The sequence below is a fragment of the Talpa occidentalis genome, unplaced genomic scaffold (genome assembly GCF_014898055.3).
Source record: "Talpa occidentalis isolate TD23 unplaced genomic scaffold, MPIMG_talOcc4v2.1 talOcc4.6, whole genome shotgun sequence".
NCBI lineage: Eukaryota > Metazoa > Chordata > Mammalia > Eulipotyphla > Talpidae > Talpa > Talpa occidentalis.
In genome coordinates, this window is record NW_023604972.1 from 77,081,918 (window position 1) to 77,108,273 (window position 26,356).

General features: G+C 37.8%; 1 protein-coding gene and 1 pseudogene across 19 annotated transcripts in view; one reads left to right on the plus strand and one right to left on the minus strand.

Moving 5' to 3' along the window:
• PAM (peptidylglycine alpha-amidating monooxygenase) overlaps positions 1–26,356 on the minus strand; it is a 329,113-nt gene that overhangs the window by 201,058 nt on the left and 101,699 nt on the right. The window lies entirely within an intron of this gene.
• Positions 206–9,294, plus strand: LOC119260396 (heterogeneous nuclear ribonucleoprotein U-like; annotated as a pseudogene).

Sequence of the window (26,356 nt, forward strand, 5' to 3'; positions counted from 1 at the left end):
TCACCCTTAAACTTTTTCTATTTTCAAGTTTCAGCTTATTATATGCTCTGTTCCTCACTGCATTAATTCCATCTGAGTTCCTGTTCTTTCTTTTTCTCTGGCTATTCCTTTCGAGTCAGATACCTTCTTAAGACACTATCCACTTAGGGGGCTTTTCTGTTCTCTAGACAAGAATCTGTCCATGCCAGCATTCTGGGGTCAGGGCATGGAGAAGAGCCTGGACCCCCAGCATCAGTCCCACATAGGATCCTTACTTTCCATGGTACTGGCACCACCAAGGTCTGAACGTTTTGTGTGGTCTTTGAGGCTGAACAGCTTGCTTCTCATGGGTCTTGCTTCTCGATGGACACTTAGCTGAAATAACTCCTGCTATATTAAGTCAGTTTTCAACCCTCTCTCCACTTGCCACTTCCCAAATATGCATTCATTTCTTATTTGTTGTGGAATTTCTCCCATTCTTTTCATATTTGCAGGCTTCTAACTTTTTAAATTCCTTTTTCATTCTTTTTAGAGAGATTTAGGAGGCAAAGGAGAAACCGTTTGCTATGCTGAAACTGAAGTCCCAGAAATACAATTTAAAAGTAGATTATCTGGAGATTATCTACTTTAGATACCTCACTTAATAGCCAAGGAAAGAAACAATGATGGTTAAGTGCTCTACTCAAGTGCTTTCTCCAAGTGCAGAACAGATAAAACATCTCCCATCTATTCATCCAGTGTTTCCTTGACTTCCAACATAATGTCTTTCTAAGAAAAGCATTTTGTTAGCCTTCTGGATGAGGAACAAAAAATATATCACTGAACCACCTGTTAATTACATAATTAAAAAAAAAAACTGATAAACAGGGAAGCAAACACTAAAGGCCATGTGTCACAAAAATTTAGTAAGACTTTGAGAAAGGGAAGATTTTGAGTACTAAGATATTTTCTAGAGGTTCGATGGAGGAAATAAGATTTGCATTACATTTTCTAGCAGTAACACCAAAAAAAGATTCAACAAAGGAAGTGTGTTGCTAGAGCATCTGTAAGCAGAGAAGGGTCAGTGCTTCATCGACTTTCCCCAAGGCCTTTTTCATGAAAGACAGAAACCACTCCTGTAACCCTGTAACATCCTGACAAGTACCCAGGATGCATGAAATGCCACAATCACTGCTTGCTCTCTTGGGCTCTATCCATCCATACCAGTCGATAAGGTTATGTTGACTCTTCCTCCCCCTAGTTTGTATTATGGAATCAATATTATGGAATCAACTATGGATAGTTTTAAATTTTTAATTATATTGACATTATATGATAACCATTTTCAAACTAAATATCCTAAAATTTATGACAGAAAATTAAATATTTGTAAGTAAGACACTTTTTAAGGACTCACACTATCATTATAGAACCATAACACAACTATCTGAGATAGAATTTTAAAAATCCAACTGAATGGCACTAAAGACATGCATGATTTTAGCACCTTCTATCTATATCATGTGTTAAAAGAAATCAGAAAGCATGAAGAAACACTTCTTGATAATCAATAAAAGCTTAAAATAATATATTCAATGCATATCTTCCTTAAGATGACAATTAAATGGTAAATAGTAAGACAGCAGTAAACACAGCACCAATTATTTTTGTTTTTGTTGGTATTTCAAGGCAACAATTACAACTAAAATATCACCAAACTTCCACTACTCTATGACCTTGGGATACACACTGCCTTTTTCAATGGCGGAAAAAAAAACTAGTTTCTATTTAATTTTTGTCGACCAAAGTATAAAGGTGTAAATGGATATTTCAAAATAAAACAAATGGCTTCAATTAATGAGGCATAAACAAACAAAAATCACTTAATCTGTGGCACAAACATTTCTACAAATGACCTCCTAATTTTTTGCATATCTAATTCCTTTGATTTTATAGCACAGATTTTAAATATGTGTCCTTTAACTACTTGTTCTGGATTGCAGTGGGTGTTTCAGCTGCTGAAATTACAATTAAGACTGTATTCTGATGCAACTAAACTTAACTGAAAGGTGGTAAAGAGCTAGAATATTCAAATTCTTTAGATTATGTAATAGAAATAGACCCAAGTGCGCCATTACAGGGGCTCCAGTAATTTTCAAAAAGCATTCCTGAGTTTGCTCTTGAAGCAAACTATTCAAGTCTATATATAATGTTCAATCTTAGTCTATCATGAAATTTTCCAACCCTCATTCTCATTACCAATTGTTAAAGGAGAACAAAAAAACCTATTTTTGTCCTCTTTACCGCAAAGCTATTCTAGGAAGACTTTTGAGAATGATAACCATGAAAGGGCTAAACATCTCAGCATATTTTACTTTAAAAAAAATTTCTCCCATGAAGATCAATCAGGAAGAGAAAAACTGCTTTAAAATTTCCAATACATTCCAACATCAATATTGCAATATCAAAATCTGGTTAATGTCCACCTATTGAGCTACTCCAATGAACTTTGAAAGATCAAAAAGCAAACTAAGAGATGGAAACATCTTGGAGTTTTTGAATTTTCAAAGCAAAATTAGACTAGATGAATAAATTCATATGCTCACTTGGGTCAAGAAGCCTCTGGCTATAGAAACTATGAAACTTAAAATATATAGAACCATGCTTAAGTCCACAACTACTCAATCAGAACCTCATATGTCATCTTTAAAAGTTCTCCAGGTTGAGAACCTCTGTTCTTCAGATTAATGCTGTTCTCACCAAAGTCTACCTGTGCAGGTGTAGATGGACCAGAGACAAAATCAGGAAGCTATTTCCAGGAGAAAGTCAGGTAACTATTGGGTCTCCCTTAATCTGAATTTGATTCCTGCATCCCTTTAACACAATGTTGTGCAAATTCTAAGATCAACCAAGGAGCTTAAATGCAGATTCCAGAGTCTACATTTACTGATTTAGACTTAGTAGGTTTGGTTAAGTCCCTGGAATATGTTTTCCTTTTTTAAAAAAGATTTGCTTATTGTAAAAAATACGTATAACATGAAATGTAGCCATCTTAACCCATATTAAAGGGTACAATTCAGTGGTAATAAGTGTATTCATATTGCTGTGCAGTTATCACCAGATAAAATCTTGCAAAACTGAATGTCTGTACTCATTAAACAATAACTCCCCATCCTCACTCCTTCCAATCCCTAGCAGCAACCATTCTACTTATTCTTTGACTACTTTAGATGCCTCATATAAGTGGAAGCATATAGTGCTTGTCTTGGAATATGTTTGTCTTGGGATATATATTTTTTAATATATTTATTTTATTTATGCATACAAAAACTGGGGTCTAAGCCAAAGGTGAGATAGGATGAGAGAATTCACCAGAGATAGAGTGGGGAGCAGAATAGGCAGATCTACTGACCTACACTGCTGAGGAGAGCAGTGGGCAAGACAGGAGAGGTCTGTTGCACATGTGGGTTAGCTCCTTGTCCAGGGATCGAACTCATGCTGCAGTGGCTGGTGATAGCTTGATAGTGCTGAGACTTTAACCTCTGAGCCACTAGGGAGGCCCATAGAATATGTATTTTCTGACACAGGTGTGATAGATCAGTTTTGCAAACCATGGTCTGAGAATTTTGATCATTCTCCAATAAGCAGGGAATTCGAAGAATTTGCCGAAGTCTGGCCATCAACTGTAATTTGATGCATATAATAAATCCTAATAGTAAGATCCCCAAATGAACTGGATATTCTAGGGGTCATTTGCAACTAGAGGCTGCAAATTGTTCCTATGAACCTCTGCCTCCTGAACCTTCTTTCCTCGGGTCTTCATTTTCTTGGGTCAACCACCTCTAGACTGATCTACAACACAGAACCATTCCACTTGCCCCATTCCAGGGGTTTATATCATGTTTCTAAAAGTGGCATATGGAAGAGAACAAAAGTTCAGGAAGCTAGCAAGAAAGCATAGATAGGGTTTTGATGTATGAGGGAAACCAGACATAGTTGCATAGTTTCTAGGTCATGCTCTTTGCCCCCACTCCCTTCCCCTTCCAATAACGAGATGCTAAAATCACTCAAGGTCAGTGGCCGACACTGAAACAGACCAGATGACAAGGGAAGGCATACAGTGAATCCACTTCAGTTTTCCCTGACTGCATTTAGTCCAGACCACAGAATATTCAAGGGATGAGTGGAGTCTTTGCAGTCTTCTCTTGGTCCTTGGCAAGAACAGAGGCTTCCCATGGGGTAAGAGCAATGTATGGTGACAGGGAGTGAACAACCCTGGCAAATGACAGAAGAGTCAATATTTGTTTTACACACATTTTACTCATTCTCATAAAACATTTTTGTTCCCAGAGGCCTGAAACTATTCTATTAGTTGAATGACAATAAGGTACATGTGGATGCTTGTCTATGCACCTAAAATGTTAAAAACAAATCAACATAAATCCAAATTTAAGTCAGGATAGATGAAAAATGCAAAGGGACAGTAAATTAACCAAAGACTTGTTAGTTGAAGCTAATTTACATATGTCCATTCTGAAGGCAATAACTTTTTTCCTGGAAAAGTGTTTACATTAATTATTTTTTATTTTAGAAAAATATATCAAATTTCTATTAAAACTACTTTAAGGTAAGATCTAGTGTTTCATATGCTAAATCTCTGAAAATGAAAAGAAAATTCTCACTGATAAAAGTGTAAATGTCTTTAGCATAGCATCTGTACTATCAATAAACTCCAGAAACAGAACCAATTTTCACAAAAGTTTACAGTGCTAATCCTCACCTTTGGGAATTTGTGAAGATATCACACATCTGTGCTCATGAACAATACCTCTAAACTGTAATAAGGGCTCTCTTTCTACTGTCTTAAAGTTGCTGCCACTAGCTATTACTCAACCTGTTGTCTTGACTTTTTCTGTTATCACAACACTTCAACAAGGGTAACTGGCTGTTTCATACTTTACCAAAACCTTTACACCTGGTTTTGACGAATTACCACTACCATGTGCACAAAGACGATCCTTGGCAAAAGAAATAACACACTAGGAACAACACTGCCAGTATGATAATTTACTAAATGTTAATCTTTTTAAAAAAGATTTATTTATTTATGCATACAAGAACTGGGGTACACAGTCCAGAGGTGCTGGGGGTGAGAGGATTCATCGGAGAGAGAGCGGGGAACAGACAGACAGACTGTTCTGTCAGTCTGCTGAGGGGAGTGGCGGTCGAGACAGGAGAGGTCTGCTGTGCCATGTGGGTAGCTCCCTGGCCAGCCAGGAATAGAACGTGTGCTTCAGTGGCTGAGGATAGCTTCACAGTGCTGTGCTTAACCCCCCACACCACCAGGGAGGCCCCTAAATGTTAATCTTGATATAATGGACTTGTTGACCACAATGACTGACTAATTCCAATAGCTGCCAGATGATAAGAAGTTAAGGTGGTTTATCCTTACTCTTCCTGCCTCCTTCACCTTCCTCGTCATTGACCTGCCTGCAGAACACACATCTCACATAATGTGGACCTGTTAAATTTGTTATATCTGTCCCATAGTCAATGACTACAAGTTCAACCACCATCCAGTGCTTCAAAACAAAAACCCTGATTAATAAGAGGATTTAACAGAAGCATATGCCTGGATCAGACATTAACCAATCAATCATCATCTCTAGAAAAATAAACACCTCCGTGCATCTGTAACTACCAAGTTGTATACAACATCCCAAAGAAGCTTTGGGTCCCCTTCCAGCTAAGGTTTATGATTTTGATTTTGTGGCTCCACAAAAACAGTTAATGTTCTAATAACTTAAATCTCTGTCATGGTGATAACATATAACTCAGACAACAGAAACAGCAGCCTTTATTTTGCCATAGTAATGACTCTCACTTCTTGAACACTGACTATCATGGTGGTATGCTGCTGCCTCACTCATTGCTATCTGCCCAGGATCCAAAACACAATACATGACAGATAGCAGGTGCTCAAAAATATATGTTGACTAACCACTAATTGACTGACTGACTGAATGAATGAATGAGAGTTTCACTGCCTCACAAGAATCCTGAGTTAGGCTGATTACCCTTAATATATAAATGAGAAACTGACACATAGTTTAAGTGACATATTCCCAGTTACTGAACTATTGTATGTTAAGTCCAAGTCTGGCAACCAAATTTTGGGTGACCAAGTTCTATAGGATGCCAAAGACTGCCCATTAAACCCCTGTACACATTTCTTCTCAGGATAAGCCAGTACAAGATACTCTTCTCCTCTCCTTCTCAAATGAAAGAAAACTCTTACTCTCACTGCTCTGAATTACCAAGACGCTTTATTTCTATGTTCCTTAGGGTTGTGTCAATTCCTTCTTTGTTTTATTTAAACAAAGGTAGGAGTCATGTGTTAACTATATCTTTCACTTCACCGCACATACTAGAGTCTAGTAGTGTATATCTATCTAAAAGGCAATCATTTATTTCTTTGGAGACATAATATCTTTGTTCAAAGATGAAGGTAACGTGGGGCCTCCCAGGTGGCGCAAGGGGCTAAGCAGTATGAAGCTGTCCGCATCCTCTGCAGCATAGGTTCCATCTCCAGCTGGCCAGGGAGCTACACACATGATGCAGCAGACCTCTCCTGTCTCGCCTGCTGCTCCCCACAGCAGAGTATTTCAGTCAGTCTGCCTGTTCTGCTCCCCACTCTGTCTATGGTGAATCACCCCTGCACCTTTGGCCTATAACCCTGTTCTTGTACGCATAAATAAATACAACTTTAAAAAAAAAAAGATGAAGGTAACAGATATGTCAGTGAAGCATTTACATACAAAAGATACTGACATACATGAAGCCTGGATTGGCTAGTCCAAGGGTAATGTTGCTTGGTGAAGAATTTTCTTATTGGGTAGGGGAGTCTCTAAAAGGAAAAAAAAAAAAAAAACACCAACTGTGAAACTTGCAGTTTATGGAGAAAAGTTTGATAAAAATGATGTTATATGTTTTGCTAACTTTGAAAGCAAATAAGGAGAATTCTAGATTAATAATGGATAATATCTTGGCAATGTCTTCAAAAATCATTAAGAAAGGAAGTTCTGGCAAGATAGGCACTCTTCCCGCATGTTCTCTGCCGCAACTGTGAAGCTTAATTTAATTTTGTTCAGAAGGAAATGTCATGTTTCCCAATCTGAAGACTACTTTTTCTAAGTGTCAGAAGATCAAAGGGGCCTGGTGAAAAGAAAGATCATGAAGCTTTTATGATTATTGGTTTGTCAGGAGCTAGAAAAAACTACCTGGGTTACTAAACAGGGAGCAGAAAGTCCAGAGAAAGACAACATTCTTAGACAAATACCATTATGAAAAAAATGATGATGGCAGGTTTTAGTGAGCAAAGGGCAGATACTGGAAAATGAACACACCGTTATGGGGAACTCCACAGTGTCTTGGAAAGTTTATTGAGATTACTGTTCCAAAGGAGCAAAATTTCATTCTAGATCAGAAAAATGTGTCTACTGATGCCCAAAGGATAAAAATGTGCCTGTTTGCAGGCTTCCAATGCAAAGCTGTTATAGTTTTCCCAAAAGATGACGACTACAAGCAAAGAAAACAGAAGAAAGCAGAAGTAGAAGATAAAAACCTACCATTCCTGCAGTCCGCTAAGAAAAAGGAAACTTTAATCTCAGAGGTGGCTGAGTGCTTTGATGAAATAACCTATATTAAACTTCAGAAGACGAAAGCCCAAAAACTTCAGGAGCAAAATTAGGAAGAGACCAAAAGGGTGATTTTCACAAGAAAAGAAATAGAACACTGACTGAGAGAAGGGCAATTAAAATAAGTGTGGCACTTGGCTACTTTAGGCATAGCGGCCTCAGGGTAGTCAGAGTTCATATGTGATGACTTAGGACTCCAACACTGGAAGGGTAGAAGGTTCATTGCCTTTTATTTCACAGGCTTGAAGGTAAAAATTAACAAGCACTTCCATTTTTTAAAAGCGCGGGGACTACCTGTGGATGGGAAAATGGCAAAGCCATACTGTAACAGTGCATGGGATGAGGAGACTCTTACAGCCATTTTCACAAATATAATTTGCCACAGTCAGCAAAAGGCAAAAATAACAGCTCCGGGAGGGTATAGCCTTATTTTAAATCTCTTCCTACTTTATGCATCTAAATTATGGCAGCAACCACCAACCCCCTTCACTTAATTATACTTTGTTTTTAGACCACCAAGGAAAAAGAAAAATAAAATAAAATAAAATAAGTGTGGCATTGTGGGTGCTTTGAGGGTTGGAGTGTTATGGTAACATCAGAGGGAGGGAGGATCCTATACTTTTAAAATAAAAACAATGGGCCTCCCCGGTGGCTCAGTGGTTGAGCCCGCAGCCTCTGCAGCACATGTTCGAATCCCGGCTAGGGTCCCACATGGAGGGACAGACCTCTCCTGCTGCCCGCTGCTGCCCTCAGCAGTGAATTTCGTTGGTCTGCCTGTTCTGTTCCTAGCTCTGTCTCTGGTGAATTCTCTCACCCTCTAGCGCTTCTGACTGTACCCAGTGCTTAAATAAACAAATAGATACATAAATCAATCAATCAATCAATCAATAAATCATTAAAATAAAAACAATGATGTAGGGCCTCCCAGGTGGCACAAGGGGTTAAGCACAGCACTGTGAAGCTATCCGCTGCCTCTACAGTACAAGTTCGATCCCTGGCCGGGGAGATACCCACATGTGGCAGCAGACCTCTTTTGTCTCGCCCACTGCTCCCCTCAGCAGTGTACTTCAGTCAATCTGCCTGTTCTGTTCCCCACTCTGTCTCTGGTGAATCCTCTCACTCCCTGCACCGCTGGCCTGTACCCTAGTTCTTGTATGCATAAATAAATAAATCTTCAAAATAAAAACAAAAACGATTATATAAACCAATGTTACCACAATAAATTTATTTTTTTTTAAAGTGCCAAGAACCAGAGGCCATGGCCACAGAGAATAAAATGTGTTCAATACATGTGGTGGAAATGTCAAAGGGGGAGCTCCTGGTCATCACGGTGGATACACAGGATGGGTCATATGCCACAGGGAGATATTGGCAGTGGTGGAAGTGCTGGAATTGGCTATCCATACTCTGTGGCCCTGTTTGTCCCAGCTCGAGTAACTTCAAACAGAGAGAACAATAAGAGAGATGGAATGTCCAACAAAGAGAACTAGGACCAGAATGTGTTTCCAGCACAAGGAAACAATCATGGTATCTAAATCAGTCTCAGGACTACAACCAATTGCAACCAGATCAGTTCTGGGGTCAAAGTCATGTACCAGCGTTATCACCTAAGATATTATTGAATACACAAAGAATCTGAATACATAATTTTCAAAAAATAATGCAGCAGTTTATGAGGTATATTTACATGAATCCTGCAAATAATCTTAAGAAGCAAGTATAACAGACTTTGATATCTTCTCAAAGATGAGAGAAGTAAGACACAATCAAGTGTCCTAAAAAGGGGAAAAAAGGGGAAAAAAAGCAAGTCATGAAGAGAGAAAGAAAACATATGTGATATTGCAAAAAATTACACAGTTCTTCTCTTCAGGTATACCTCCTCTGACACAGTCAGAAATCACTGTATATGTTCTGGGCCTCCCTGGTGGCACAGGGGGTTAAGACCAACCTACGAAGCTATCCGCAGCCACTGCAGCATGAGTTCAATCCCCAGCCAGGGAGCTACCCACATGGCATAGCAGACCTCTCCTGACTCACCCGTTACTCCCCTTAGCAGTGTATTTCAGTCAATCCACCTGTTCTGTTCCCCACTCTGTACCTGGTGAACCCTCTCACCCCCCACAACTCTGACCTGTACCCCAATTCTTGTATGTATAAATAAATAAATCTTAAAAAAAAAAGAAATCATGGGCCTCCCCGGTGGCGCAGCGGTTGAGCGCTGGGTTGCGAAGCTGCCTGCAGCCTCTGCAGCCGGTTCGATCCCCGGCTGCTCCCCGGCCACCGGAGGAGGGTCCCACATGGTGCGCAGACCTCTCCTGCCACCCGCTGCTCCCCTCAGCAGTGTACTTCGGTCCTTCTGCCTGCTCTGCTCCCTGCTCTGGCTCTGGTGAATTCTCTCACCCTCCCGTGCTTCTGACTGTACCCAGTGCATGTATAAACCAAACAAACAAACAAATAATAAATAAATAAATAAATAAGACATGCCTCTAGAAAAATTTAAAAAAAAAAAAAAAAAAAAAGAAATCATTATATATGTTCTGCAAATCCCAGCATGAAACAAGAGTTTTGCTAACAGGATAGTGTAGTTGATTTGGAATTGACCCCTCAGAAACCATTAATTTTCACTGGCAATAATCAATAAAATCTTCACCATGTTTTTGTTCTCCCTATTAAAGAACAGGTATTCTATAAGATGAATTTGCTAAATAGGGCATCATGGAAGAATTTATAGGATGTGGTATGTATTTAAAGAGAAAACTCTATAATTCTCTGAACAATTTCAGCTTTAATTGAGTTTCTTTAAGATATTTCTGCTTAAATAAGTTTTCCTGGAAAAATTTTGCCCCTTATCATCAAAAGCACTCTCACTGGAATAGTATTAGGAAGTAGTTTAGAGAGTTGAATGATATTAACCTAAATGTAATTTTACTATCTTTAGCTCCCTTAAGAAGATATATTTTCACAGCACAAGGAATAAAAAAAAATCTAATTTTCTTCTAAATTTTATTGCAATTTCTCCCAAATAAACAAAGTTGAATCTCCATCACCAATCAAAAAAATAATTATAAGTATTCCAGTGTCAGCATGACTATTTCAAAAAGGGAACTTGCTCTTTTTACTTGGCCAGGAAAACCACTGCAGATTTTAGAGAAGAGTTTCTAATATCAAGTGAGACGCTGCATCCTAAGATCTGAAAACTAAATGCCCTTTGAGTAAAGAGTAAGTGAAAATGTTTATGAATTCTGTAAAGTGGGGCATGGGATAAAGAGGAAGAAGCATCGTAACAGTAGAATTTAAGCAGCAGCACCAAACACCCCATTCAGCCTGGAAGGTCCCTTGTAGGATATGACCCACTCTTCAGCCACAGATAATTGACAACCTGAATGGGTTAATCCAAACATCTTTCTGGAAATTTGAAATTGGAAAATGAGATGTTAGTTGAGTTGAAATTTCATGTAGAATCAGGTTCAAATTTATTTATTTATTTATTTTTAAGGATTTATTTATTTATTTATTTATTTATTTATACAAGCACCGGGTACAGTCAGAAGTGCGGGAGGGTGAGAGAATCACCAGAGCCAGAGCTGGGAACAGAACAGACAGACTGATGGAAATACACTGCTGAGGGGAGCAGCGGGTGCAGCAGGACATCTGCACACCATGTGGGACCCTTGCCATTGGCCAGGGATCTAACTGGCGTTGCAGAGGCTGCAGACAAGGATGAACTTGAGCTGCAGAGGCTGCAGGCAGCTTCGCAGCCCAGTACTCAATAGCTGCACCACCAGGGGAGGCCCCAGGATCAAATTTAGATTGGGGAAGCCAAAGGAAAGCTCTGAACCAGCTAAAAGGACCAAAAAAAAAAAAAAAAATTAACATCACTTTGCAATTCAAAAGAGAAGAACAAAGCAGATAGAGAAAAGTGATAGAAACCAGGCAATATCATGTGAACAACCTTGGATGCAGGCTGGGTTCTCTCTCTAAAGTTCTCTCACTCAGTGCATTACTGAACCCAGTTTGGAATATCCATGATTTGGCCTTCTTTTCACTTACATAAGCATTTTCATTTGTGATAATTTGAGTGGCTTCTACTTCTTGAAACAAAAACAAATAGGTTTGACTTAGACAGGCTGCTTCACAGAGAAGGTAATATATGAGCTAAGCATCAGGAATTCACCAGGTGACCAGTGGAGAAAAAGCATCCCAAACCAAGGAAACAACCAACATCGCAAGTCAATCTGGAAGTAAGAGAGAGCAAGTTGAGTTCTGAGAAGTACAGTAATTAAGGATAATCAGAGCTCAAGAAACACTGGAAGGGGGAAGCGGTGAGAATTGAGGTTGGAAAAAATGACAGGAGTCAATGCACAAAGGATCTCCAGTTATATGCCAAGGTATTTAGTCAAGGTGTTAAGTGATGGGATCACAGGTGTCATAAGCAACCATTCTGGCCATGACATGGAGGCTGAAATGGAGGAGCTTGGGTCAAGGCTGGAAGCAAGAGAACAATGAAAAAGTGAGCTCCTCAAGGATAACCCTATTTGTTAGTATTATTTCTACTATCGGAAATTTTGAAGGGAGGAAATAAATGAAAAAAGGATAAACTTGAGTTTAAGAAGTTTCTTGCAGAGTGGCTGGGTATAGCTGTACAAGTGTTCCACCCTTCCCACCTAATGTTTTAAAGAAACTACCATAGCTTAAGCAGTTGCTGACCCATAAGCAAAAGTACCACCAAATATGATCTACCGCATAATAAAATACAGATCACAAAAGAAGCTCACACTTTAAAATACCACATAATTTCACAGTTCATTTCTCCAGTAGTCATACTCATTTATTAATTTACTAATTTTAACATAAAGTCACATCAAGTTAGTTACTGAAGGAAACATGGCACCTTTTATAAAGTCTGATAAAAGCATTAATAAAAACTGACTTTGAAAAAGAACATCTAAAACTCTTTGGCACAATGTCTCTGTCCTACTTAGTAATAAAAAAGGAAAACATGTGTGCCCCTGAATCAATGGAAGCTTTGGAAGTTCTGTTAGTTTAGATAACAAGACAAACCACATCCCCAAATACTTAAATGGATGGAAATGGAATTGTCAGGTTTGATGAGTGTGGGCTGAGGACACAATGAACTTTCTACTTATCAGTAATTTCTCCTACACAAGAAAGTAGAGAATTTTGCATTTATAACAAACAGCTATTTTCGCAAGTGACAACAAAGCATGCTTTCACGTTATGCTTTGATTTTTTCTCTTTCTACACTCAAAAAATGCTCATCAACTGTCTTCACTTATGGATGTACCTCCCCACTTAAATTACACCCCAACATGGTCTCCTTCCTATCACATTCCATGTGCCACTGGAATGCAACAGCCTAACTACATTTGAAATGCTGTTTGTTGAACTTATCTTTTAAGTCAAGTTAATTACAGATAGTTATGATAAAAATTTCTGTTATCCCTGCTGCTCATTGAGTTATATGTGGATCAGTTTTAGGATCACCAGAGCGATTGCTAGAAATAGTTTACCAGAGGGGCAGGAGGAGAGAGACAAAAACAAGATGGGATGGACTATGGGGGTGGACTATGGATATCTTGGTGGTGGGTATAACGTGGTAACACCACCTGAGGAGGGAGATCCTACATTTCCAATACATAATGATGTAAACCAATGTTTTAGCAAAAATTAATAAAGTTTAAAGACATATTAAAAATAAGTTAATAGTCTCCAGCTCCACCTAAGTTTGACTGAATTAAAATTTGTGTTTTATCAAGATCCGCAAGTTATCTTGTGATGCTTGAGTAACACTATCAGATGGTTTTGGAAAATACAGTTGAGGAGAGTTTTACTATAACTTAAGATCGGATTGCTAGTTTTTTACCCCTGAATTTTCAGATCTTGTTATGTAGTTTGGATACAAGGATTCTGTCAGGCATGTGGTCTGAAATATTTTCTTCCCATCTATGGCTTGCCTTAGCTCCTCTTCACATGATCTCTTGTGGAGTAGAAGTTTTTAGTTTTGAAGAGGTCCAACTTATCATTTTTTTTTCTTTTATGAATTGTACTTTTAGTATTAAGTCTAAGAACATTAAGCCTGGTCCTACCTTCTAAACATTTTTTTTCAAGACTTTTTTCTAAAAGATTTGTAGTTTTATGTTTCACCTTTAATTCTGAGATCTATTTAAAGTTAGTTTTATATAAGCTGTGAGATTTAGGTTGAAGCTTCCCCCCTTTATTTTTTGTCTTTGAGTGTCATTGGCTTGAGACATCTGCTTTGAGATGCACCTTTACCTTAATAGTATTTAAGCATTATTCATCATTAATAGTATTAATGCTTTTATTCACTTCTTTGCAAGGAGTGAAAAAAATCATGAGTTATTGCACTAAATGTACATTTCAAATGTAGAAACCACAGTTCTAGAAACATTTTATCATACACTATGTCACATTCCGTGCTGCATTTTCTCATGGGCTAAAACCCCCACAGACTGCAGTGTTTTCTCTTAAAACACCAAGAATGAGGGTAGAACACTACACAACAAGACAACTCAATCAAGCTCCAAGATGCTTTCTTTTCATTGTGCTAACTTGCTCCTTAGGAACTTGCTGCTGCAAGGTTTTCCTCATCCTTTTCCCTCATAATAGCCCTGATGGTGAAATAAGGTTTCCAGATCCTATAACTACCCACATCTTAATACCACTGTGTATGTCCAATGCACAAGCTATGACTGACTCCAAGTCTGGCTCATAAATACAGCCTGTACATTTGTGGCTGGCTTTTTCTCACATTCATAACTGTTTTAATTTAATAAATAATGCATTAATTGATCATGTTGTTTAAAACTTACAACAACATAGAGGTACTTAGAGTATTGTGAAAGACCATCTCACAAACAACCCTTGTTAATTCCATTTCCTTAAATAAAGTAACTCCTATGAACAATTTTGCGTGTATTTTCAGTCTCATTTTTATGTGTCTACATGTGTGGGGATATAAGTACATAAAATTGGGTCCTTTATAAAGTTATGAAATGCAGATTGAGAACAATTGTTGAGAATACTCTCTAAACCTCCTTGCAACATTAAAAATCACACCTCGCAGGAATTTAGAAAACCTAAATAAGGGACCAGGAAAAAGACTAATTATAATAAAGTAAAAATCAAAATCAACAAGTAACTATAAACCAGAGACACACTACGGGGGTGGGGAGAGGAAGTAGGGTCAAAATAAGGGGGTGGGAATTGTATGGGGAATATAACCAATATGAAAATGCATACATTGAGCAAAATGAAAAATGATATAAAAAGTATATAAAATAAAATTTTTAAAAATCACACCTCTCTTGTAACCTTTAGAGTTCTTTAAATCTTCATGTATATACAACAAATCTGCTATCATCTTCAAAAGACAGGATAGCCAAGCTGTGCATGTTTTGAAAACTACTTAGTTTTTATTTTTTTTTCCCATAAATATGAAGGAAAAAATGAGAGTTATGCTACAAAGTGGAGAAACGACTGTGTGTGTGTGCATGTGAGGAGAGAGAGGGAGAGAGAGGGAGAGAGAGAATTTATAGGAGTTTATGAGTAAGCACGTGAGTAATGTGCATAAAGCAAGGCTTAATTGTGGATCCTACAAAATATAAACAGTGTGTCATTATTCCTAGTGCAGAGGACAACTGCTGTAATAAATGCAAATCAAAAATATTTAATCTGGCAAAAGAGATAATATTAACCCCGTAATTATGTAAAAGCAATTTGCTAGCATGAGCTGCCCTAAAGAATTAGGCAATTTCACTCTAAATAACTAAATTTTAATGAAGCTTATTATGTGTATTATTTCTTATTTCTATGAGTTTGTTTACTATTCACAAAGACAACTATGTCTTTAAAAAACTCCTCAATGACATGCTATTCCTGTACTGAAAGGGAGAAGGTAAAATCAAGTGGAGTTTATTTTTTCTTATCTCCCAACCACTTTAATTTTGAAGTGAAAATATCCAGCTGTAATGGAGATCATTAGCTTAACAATACATCTCTTTCCCCTTCTACCTTCACCACAAGAACCCTAAGTTTTAGCTGATAACACTGCTGCTTAATCTAACAACACTCTCCAGCCCAACTATAGGCAGGTAAAGTCATGTGGTGAAGTTTTATTTGTCCTGTTTTTTGCCCCAACTATCCTGCTGGCTAAAGAGGGCATGTGATGACTGAGAGTGTACAGACATAAGAGTGGTGAGCTGGAAGGAGCCTGGGTCTGGATAAAAGTATGCAAAAGTCATAACATCTGATCTCCAAAATGCTTTCATTTGTGATAGAAAATAACTTCTATCTTATTCAAGATATTTTCATTTTGCAATAGGTAGCTGATCCAGGCAAATTATATGCAACTGCCCAGTATGATGAAAGTTAACAGGGCCCAACGTATTAAATTCTTCTTTTAAAGATTTATTTATTTACACATACAAGAACTGGGGTGTGGGTCAGAGGTGCAGGGGGTGAGAGGATTCACCAGAGAGAGTGGGCTACAGAACAGGAAGATTGACTGAAATACACTGCTGAGGGGACCAGCAGGGAGAGGCAGGAGAGGTCCAATGCGCCATGTGGGTTGCTCTCTGGACAGCTGAGGTTTTGAATTCGTGTTGCAGAAGCTGTGATTAGCTTGACAGTGCTGTCTTTAACCCCTGAGCCACAAGGGAGGCCCTGTATTAAATTCTTTTTATACAGAATTTCTTTCTAAATTATCATGATCAAAAAATTCACTATGTCGGGCCTCCCTAGTGGCCCAAGGGGTTAAGCACAGCACTATGAAGCAATATGCAGCCTCTGCAGCACAAGTTAGATCCCTGGCCGGCCAGGGAGCAACCCACATGGTGCAGTGGACCTCTCCTGTCTTGCCCACTGCTCAATCTGCCTGTTCTGTTCCCCACTCTGTCTCTGGTGAATCCTATCACCCCCCACACCTCTGGCCTGTACCCCAGCTCTTGTATGCATAAATAAATAAATCTTTAAAAAAAATTCACTATGTCCAAGTCAATACCTTTTATGGAAGAATTCTATGTCAGAAGTTTCCAAGAAAAAAATTATCGTGATTTTCTTTAGATTTTGTTTTGTCCAGAGTTCTCCAACCAATATGATAGAAACACTCTTCCCATCTTTTTCTTTTGAACAGAAATAAAGAACATGTTTGTAAAAGTCATGAGCAACAAATAAAGACGATCAAATTTTCCTTTTTAAAAAAAAAAGATTTATTTATGCATATAAGCCAGAGGTATGTGGGGGTGAGAGGATTCACCAGAGACAAAGTGGGGAACAGAACAGGCAGATGTACTGAAATACACTGCTGAGGGGAGCAGCGGGCAAGTCTGGAGAGGTCTGCTGCACCATGTGGGTTGCTCCCTAGCTGGGGATTGAACTCATGCTGCGGTGGCTGCAGATAGCTTCATAGGTTGCATCTTAACCCCTTTCACCGTCAGGGAGGCCCCAAATTTTTCTCTCTTTTAAAACAGTAACATTGGTGTTGCTCATAGTTTGGAACAATACTTCAATGAATAGATAGTATACTAATTGTAATATTTATTTCGAATTAGATCTAATGTAAATATTAGATATAATGTAAAAAATATCAATTTTATATGTATATGGAATTTTTGTTTTTATTTTTCTCAATTACTGCACTGGTTAGGAACTTTAGCACAATGGTCAACTGAAGCAATGAGAGGAGACACATGTTTCATTCTGATTGTAGAGAAATACTTCTGTTTCACATCAAGCATATTTGCTGTGGGTTCTGGCAGATATTATCCAGATAGGAAAGCTACTTTCTATTTCTAATTATTAAGACATTTTATTATGACAGGACACCAGATTTTATCAACAATAGTTTGTGAAATAATTTAAAAAATGTTTTTTTCTTCTTTAAATTATTTATATGAGAAATTACCTTAATATATTTTTCTAAGTCAAGTCATTAACTCATTGCATAAAGGTGCTTTGGTCATGAAATATGTTTAAATATGTGGCTGGATTCACTTTTTATGATTTTATTACAAGTGTGGTTATCTTTAAATTTCTATTATTATGCTCCTTCCTCTTATCTTGATATCAAGATTATCAGGCCATATACAATGACTTGGGAAGCAAACATTTTCTAGTCTCTGTATCAGTTTGTATATGACTGGAGTTATTCACAGAGCTTTCCAGTAAAAATGTTTTGGCCTTTTGGGACTTTCAGTAAATAAGCTTTTTAACAACTGATTGAATCATTTTGATGGTTACAGACCATTTTGATATTTTATTTCTTCTTGAGTTAGTTCTGTTGAAATATTTTCCCAAGACTATGTCCATTTTGACAGTTTTACTGATAATTTCTATATAGTGAGCAAGCAATGAATTTAAAGTTCTTGCTTAAACTCCCAGTTCCATCATTTACCAGGCATTTTATTTGAGGCATTTTATTCCAGGCAGAGTATCTCACAAATACTCTGAATCTCCTCTCTCATTTATAAACTGGACATAATATCATCTAGTTCAAGGGCCTCCCTGGTGGCACAGAGGTTAAAGTCTCAGTGCTATCAAGCTATCACCAGCCACGATGGCATGAGTTCATTCCCCAGCCAGGGACCTAACCCACATGGCACAGCAGACCTTTCCTTTCTCACCTGTTGCTCCCCTCTGCAGTGTATTTCAGTGGATCTGCTTCCCACTCTGTCTCTGGTGAATCACTACCTGTACCTCTGACCTATACTCCAGTTCTTGCATGCATAAATAAATAAAAGTATCATCTATCACAAATGGTTTTGGGTAGTAAACAATTTTTTGATCGTGTATTGAAAGCACCATACACAACATGACATTATACTCTTAATAAATCATTACTCTAAAACACAAATAAATGTAATGTGATTGTGATAGTGATCATGCTACCATTATGGCTTTTGGCAGTGGTGTGAGGCAGCAGGAATTCTAATTGTAGACTCTCTGAGATGGTCGGGTTAGTAGTTTAAGGGACCATTGTTATCCTGAGGGAACAGAGGGACCACATCATGAGGAAGCCTGCGCTGTCTTCAGCAATGCAACTCTTAAAAGCTCTTTATGCTGAACCATTGAGAACCTATTCCCCCAAAACCCCAGCAATATAATCTACCTTGTGGTTTGCTTTTTTTTTTTTTTTTTTTTGGTGGGGAATGGTGAAAATCAAGTCTCTGATAAAGGAATAAGCAAGAAAATTATTATTGTTTTCCGCTATAATGCAGGTGGTGTGTTTCAGGGTGTTAACAGCTGAGATAACAAGTGGACACATTGTTGATATATTCTGAATACAGAAACAACAGGATATCTTAATGAATGTGTATGAGATGTGACAACTTTAACTAAAAGAGATCTCAACCAGGAAAAGTACAGGAGAAGCAAGAAATAAATAGATGGGGTTGTTAAGATACTGAAGAAGAGATCCAGGAAAGAATAGTGATCAGTTCTTGTTCCACATTCAAGCTAGTGATAACAAAATCCATGACCCTTTAATGTGTTAAAGAACATACTCTAACAAGAAAACAGAGCACTACAATCAGAGATGTTTCTGAAGCCAGATAAGTTACTGCAAAATTGATACAGAATATAATGAATCTCTATAGTTTTCCTTTAAAAATGTAAAAGAAAAGAAGGCAAAAAAACAGTAATGAATTTCAGTGCAAACTCTGGAGATTGAAATCATCCAAAGCTACTGGCTAAAGATATTTTGAATAGAGATATTTTTTATAATAGCGTCTATGTTTATAATTCAAAATAAAGAAGTCCTGCTCTGGTCCACAAATATTTAATACCTTCTGTGTCTTGGAATGCCAAAACATCTCTCTTTGTGGACTGTCACATCTCTGGCTGATAGTGGCTTTGCCCTGCAGTCATGATTATTAAGGAAAGGCAAGGAAAATGAAATAGGAGAGATATAATATTATTCTGATGGGAAAGTATTGATGACACTCTTTAAGTGTCATAAATACTATATTTAAAGGCAATGTTTTCTCTTTTTAGGTAAATGTATGTGGAGTCATGTATGGCTAATTTACTTTATTCCTTCATTTTTCACATTCTGTTCCAATAATCTGATTGCATGCTGTTATACTTTGCCAACAGCATTCCCAAGGGAAATATAATAAAAAAAAAAAACCCACAACTGCAGAAACCAGCACCCATCTGCTCCTTTATCACCAGTACCATTTCAATGATATGTATGATTCCCTTTACAGTAATAAAGTGTCTGTTCAGTGATTAATAATTCAAAATACAGTAAAACAAAACCAAACAAATGGCTCCAATGTAAGAAACCTACATAGGAAATAAGTTTGGACATAATGTAGTGTCTGTCTAAATGAAGAAAAGCAACATGGTTTACGAGCAGAACACTGAAGCTGTATTTAAAGATGTAGTGTCTAGTCAAGAGTGGCAGTAGATATTTTTTCTTCTGAAAAAAAAAAAAACTGATTATATTACTGCTAAATCATTTGTCTGATGTCTTACTAATTGAAAATTGTGTTTTACTGTAGCTTCCTTCTACCCTGTTATTTCCACAACAGATTGTAGTTTTACCAAATTTTTATATCATCATGAAAGACAGATTGAATCAGTATCAATCCAAGAATCTCTTCTCCACCCAAACCTCTATTTTTATCTTAAGTCTCTGCATTTTAAAGCCAGAACAAGGATGCTCTCCACGCCTTATTCACTAGATGCATCAACTAGCCTAAATGACACTTTTACTTTCAAACATCACTAAAATTATTTCAAAAGTACCAGTAATGGAAATACTTTTTGCTTAGGAAGGGTTTATATTGAGTTTAACTCTTTCCAATAATAAATCCCTGGCATTTTGGGGGGAAAATAATGGGTCCACATATGTAATCTTTAGTGGAATATAAACTTGGAAACAAATGAAACCAGTTTTAATAGAAAGTAAGTGAAATTTCACAGGGAGAGGACTTTGGAAATACTAGTAACATTCCATTTTTTAGCCTGGGGTCTGGTTCTATGTAAGTTCAGAACTATTCTTTAAACTGCCTAAATTCTATGCATGAGACTATATGTATGATATGTATGATATATATATATATATATATATCACAATATAAAAGTAATATCTTCTTTAAAGATTTTTAGCTATTCAAATACTTAGGGGTACTTCTGAGAGTCAGGAAATAGTAGGTAATATTTCAAGGATTATTCCAGACCTCTATTCTGTATATATTACATATTAGTCAATCCATCACTGTCAACTCTTTGTATTAAAGAATATTTAAAGGTGAAAAAACAGAAACTCTTCTATCTTAATCAAAAGTTAGGGGCATCATGATATATGTGTTATCACTAATAGATTAGAATGTAAAACAAAAGCTTCTGTCCTCTCACTATTTTCTTTTTGTTTTTATTTACTGATCATGAACAGAAACTCATTGTGAAATAATTCGCTTTGAATTCACAATAAATTAAAAACAGAACAAAAGCAGCCATCTACCTTGAGAGTACAATTATAATGATGCTGTATTTCACTTTATAATAATAATAATTGCCAATCAACTAAAACCTTAGGAGTTTAAATAAGTTTCTCTGCTATACATGAAGATAAAGCAAGATACTATGAAATCATATATCTTTTCTTTCTTTCTCTCCATTATAATCAGCTGAATTTATCTTTCTATGCTCTTATTAATTGATAATTTACAAGGGACAATATAAAAATGATTTTTATACCAAAAAAAATTAGCATTAGTGCTGTTTATAGTCTTTCCCTGTTGCAGGAGTAAAGCATGTCCAAAGAACCCAGTGGTCATTTTGTACACTGGTATGATTAAAAATGGTCAAATTGTGTGTAGACTTAAAAAGACTTTGCCGGAAACTGTTGGAAAATGCCTGATGTTTAAAGGCAACACTGCTAATCTGTAATTAGATATAAAAGATATAAATTAAAAAAAATAACAAATAAAAATGTTGACAAAGAATTTTAAAACTATAATAATAAATTCCCTTTGATCGAGTCTCTCCACCTTAGAAATGGGTAAACAAAGCATGTGTTCTTAATATTCAAACTGTGATTTTCTTTAATAATTTTTTCCATGAAAAATTACAAATACCTATACTGATTTCAGTAAATGCATTTCATCCACATAAAGTATTTCTTTAGGGCCATGGCATTTTTCTCAGTGCTGCATTATAATTTAAGGAGAGTGACATAATGGAATGCATGATAATGAATCATACGGATATTCAAATGACTGATCTAATTTTACTTTGTAACCTAAAAGTGCCTAAATAATTATGTTGCTTTTCTAGATGTCTGTTATATTTCTTCTGATTAAGTCTAGATGTGGTTTAGAATCCTTCTCTCTTAATTATTAATGTACATTCTACAGTTTATGTAATTGGCATGAAATGCATTAAATTACTTAAATTAATCCTTTACATTACATTTTATGCTTTTACTTAATCACTCGAGTATTACAAAGGAGATTTTGGGATTGAAATGATCTAAGAGCAAGCATTGTAAGATCAAACGATGCCTTAATTTGCTTAAATATATTAAAAATATACATATATATAACAACACTTCCTAAAAATTTGCTTCAGACACTGTTTTAGCCTCTGGGAAAACAAAGATAAATAGAAATGGTGCTTACCTCACTTTCACTGGGGTAAGGGAGGGTAGCATTTTGAAAGGAATGGAAGACAAAGTAATGTGGGGAGGTCTATATAAGAAGCAAATACAGTATGATGTGTGGACATCAATACCTCTTAAGGATGAAGCAAGGCATTGATGGAGAGGTTAGGAAAGCCCCTCTCTTACAGCTAATTCTTAGCAGAAAGTAAGAAAGTGAAGTTATGTTAGAGAGTAACAGTCCATATGCATCTATGGCATATCCCCAAGGGAGGGAGGAGATATAGCTTGCCATTGCCTTCATTTCTGGGTACATGGAAACCTGTGTGTAACCAGGAGATTACAAAGCTGTGGCCTACAGTAAAGGGGGCAAAGACACAAAAGGGAATAATTCATCCCCCTTATTATTCTTCCACTTCCCTTAGTGGTGAATGGCCCTCCTCTCATCTCCAGTGTAATTTTCTACTGCTTGCTCTCACTAATCTCCACCTCATTCTGTCCATAGGGAAAAAATTCATTTGTCTGTTTATTCTTCACCTATTTCACTAAGATGGTAAGTTTCAAGAGAGCAAGGAGCTGTATTTTCAGGCCCTAGAACTATGCCTGGCATGATAGACATTCAATAATATAGCTTAGGTAGGAGATGCAATGAACATGAAAAGAGAAAAAAACAGCAAAGGTGCAGGAGGACATAAAGACAGCTTCACATAAAAAAGGACAGAAATAGAGAAGAGCAAACCATGTCTCACCATGGCCCCAATCCTTCACCTGGCCCAGAAGCCATCCCTTCCAAAAAGTTCAAAAAGAATGTTTTGAAAGGATTATGCCTACCATGTATTCTACATACTACAATAGCTTGTCAGATTAAAAGCCAGAACATCGACTGCATTTTACACATATAGCTATTCCAAGTGAAAAGTGGGAAAAAAATAACACCTTAAATGGGCAATATTAAAATTGAAAGCTTATTCAAATAAGTAGGTTTTTCAACATAAAATATTAATCTTTTCAATAATTATATTATAAGAAAGAAATGGAATACTATTGCATGAGCCATAAGTTCAAGTTCTTATCCTGAGCACTTAATACTTTTTCATAAACATCAAAACATTAATCTGCCTTTTTTACATTTTACTGCTGTTATGTTCAAAAATTCATTCTCCTAGACAAATGGCAATTCAAAAACACAATTCAAGTGATATATTATTCCCTTTGACTATAAAGGTATATCTCCCCATTCAGATTTTTTTATTCAAATTTTGCAACAGCTGTTATATGCTATATTTCTGAATATGAAATAAATACTTTGCTTGCAATTTCAACAATCCCTGATCCTTTCACTGAAACACTGAAATATATTTTGAATTTAAATTAGGTCACTCACAAAGGTTATTTATGTTATTTTCTTTGGCATAACTTGAATATTTTAATTGTATCCAATTTATTTTATAGGTTAAAAGTAAAATGTCGTGAGCCTCATTATTTAAATTTCATATATGAAAACCATCTTTGCCTGAAATATTTTGACATGTACAAGACATCGACATTGTAGTTAGTATTACTGCTCAGCAAAATTTAAAATTTTCGGTATTATTATTCCCCCTACATTAAAGATGTTTTTATAGTTTTATACACTTTTTTTCTATTTCATGTTGATATACATCAATGCTGCAAAAGTAAAGGGAAACTTAAAAGGAGAAAATTACAATGTTCCTGTTTATGAAAAAAATTCTCTGAAAATTTCCTACAGTACAACAACAAAGATTCTACATATTGACAAGTCAGTCCACCACCAATGACAGGTAGACTCTACTGAGTTAGAAGCTGAATAAATTTTTTTACTGTACCCAAATCCAATCTTCTGCCAGAAACTGGTTATCACTTAGTGCTTAGTTTGTGCATAGCCACTGAATATGCCAATCTTGAAAAGACCCAACTGTGACACTCTGGGCATGTCTCAGAAACATCATTCAGTTATTATGCTATCAGGAGAGCTAGATGTGCAATATATGTGTGTGTGTGTGTGTGTGTGTGTATCTCCCCTGAAAATTATGAAATGCCATATATATGCAAGATTAATATTAGTAACAATAATGACTAAAAAAATGTGAAACATCAGTATTTCTTTCCCTTCCATGTAAGATTTGAGCCACAAGGGGGGAAAATGCAGACTGAAGGATATACGGAACTGATCTCTCTGCCTCAGTCTCTGTATACAATGTGTGCAGTTTTACACACACAGTAAATAGATAAGACACCATCTTCTTATGCCCAGGTGACTGTAACTGCCTCCTGAGCTCTGCTTTCATTTTTGCAACTTTGTAAGTTGTTTTCAATACACAGAAATAATAGTCAACCTCCAAAAGGTAAAACAATTCATATCACTCTAATAAACACCACTCTGTGACTTGTAAGCTTAGGCAGAATAAAGATGAGTCCTTAAAAATGACATTCAGGGCACTACAAAACCAACTCTCCACCCTCTGTACTCCCTCACGGACCACTCCTCTATCCACACTCACCCCTGCACACTGACCTCTCCCTGTTCTTTACACAGACATGCTCCCAATTCAGGGTCTTTGCATTTGCTGTTTCTACTGCCTTGAATATTCTCACCCCATGTATACATGTGGTTTTCTCTTATCTCACCTTCAGGACTTTGCATAATGGTCACATTCTTGTTGAGGTGTTCATTAACCTTGATATTTAAAACTGCAACCCTCCCCTTGTCCTGGCATCTCCATCTTTCTTTACCACTCCAAAATATTTAGTCTTTACAATCCCACTTACTATACATATTACTTTAATTTCTAACAGTAACCCTATGAGTGCAGGCATTTGTTTATACTTTATTCACTAGTGTACCCCCAATACCTAGCTCCGCCTGACATGTAGCAGGACATAAGTAAAATTAACAAACAAACAACTTTAAATATCTATTAAATTAACATATACAAAACTTTTTGCATCATATAGTTACACGAGCTAACTATCAATGATATTATAACAAGCCTTTGGGAGGGGGCAGAGCAACATGGCGGCGAGGAGACGCTGCGAGTAAGATCTCCCATTAAAAAAAGTGAATAGGGAGGAAAAGCGGCAGGTCCCAGTGAGAACCGGGACACGGAAGATAAACGGGTGACGCCAGCAAACTGCCCGAAGAAGAAAGTTGCCATAAAAGAGGACCAGAAGGGAGGGAAGCGCAGAACCCTGCTCCCCTCCCCCGCCCACAGAGGCGGCACTCTCCGCCCGGCAGAGAGGAGGGAAACAACAAACCAAAACGGCCAACAAGAACAAAGGACGCAGCAAGCGGGACTGTGAGTGGAAAGGAACTATTGCAGCCACCACACCCTGTGAACGGGAGCTGTGGAGAACCCCCGCAGGATCCGCTGCGGAGGTGAGCTCCGGGCGCCATTGAAGAGAGCCCCGCCCAGGAGGAGACCAGCCCCAGCACACAGCCCCGGCCGCCCGGTAAGCCTGCGCGGAAAGCGGCGTGCGGAAAAACAGACGCGGAGCGGGATTGCGCGGGGAAAGCGGCGCGGATTGCGCGGATCGGATCGCAGCTGCCCAGGTCCCCGCGCCTGCGACCTAGGCTTGCGGGGAGACGACCTAGGCTTGCGGGGAGACACGCGGAGGCCCTCCCGGAGTGAGCAGGAACCAGGCGCCCAGGCAGGGGAGCGGGATTCAAAAGGCGCCATTCCCGCGCCACTGATCTGGGCTACAGCCCGCGTCCTGGAACTGAGGGCTTTGGAACTGAGACCCGGGGCACGAAATTAGGGGCGTGGGTTCCCCACGACGGTGGGGCACAAGGCAGACACAGCACCCCAAAGCCATTGAGGTGTACCCTACCATCCCTGCTCTGCTCCCTGTCCCACTGGGTGGAAAATCAGCTCCCCAAGGGCTCCAGGAGAGATCTCTGGCGCCACCTAGCGACTTGAAGCCAGCACAGGCTCCTGAAGCAGCTAGTGGCCAGCTGGGGAGTTAGCCCACGCTGGGCCCCTTCCGAACAAGTAGTCTGAGCCCACAGGGAGAGTGAGCACCCACAGCCGGGGCAGAC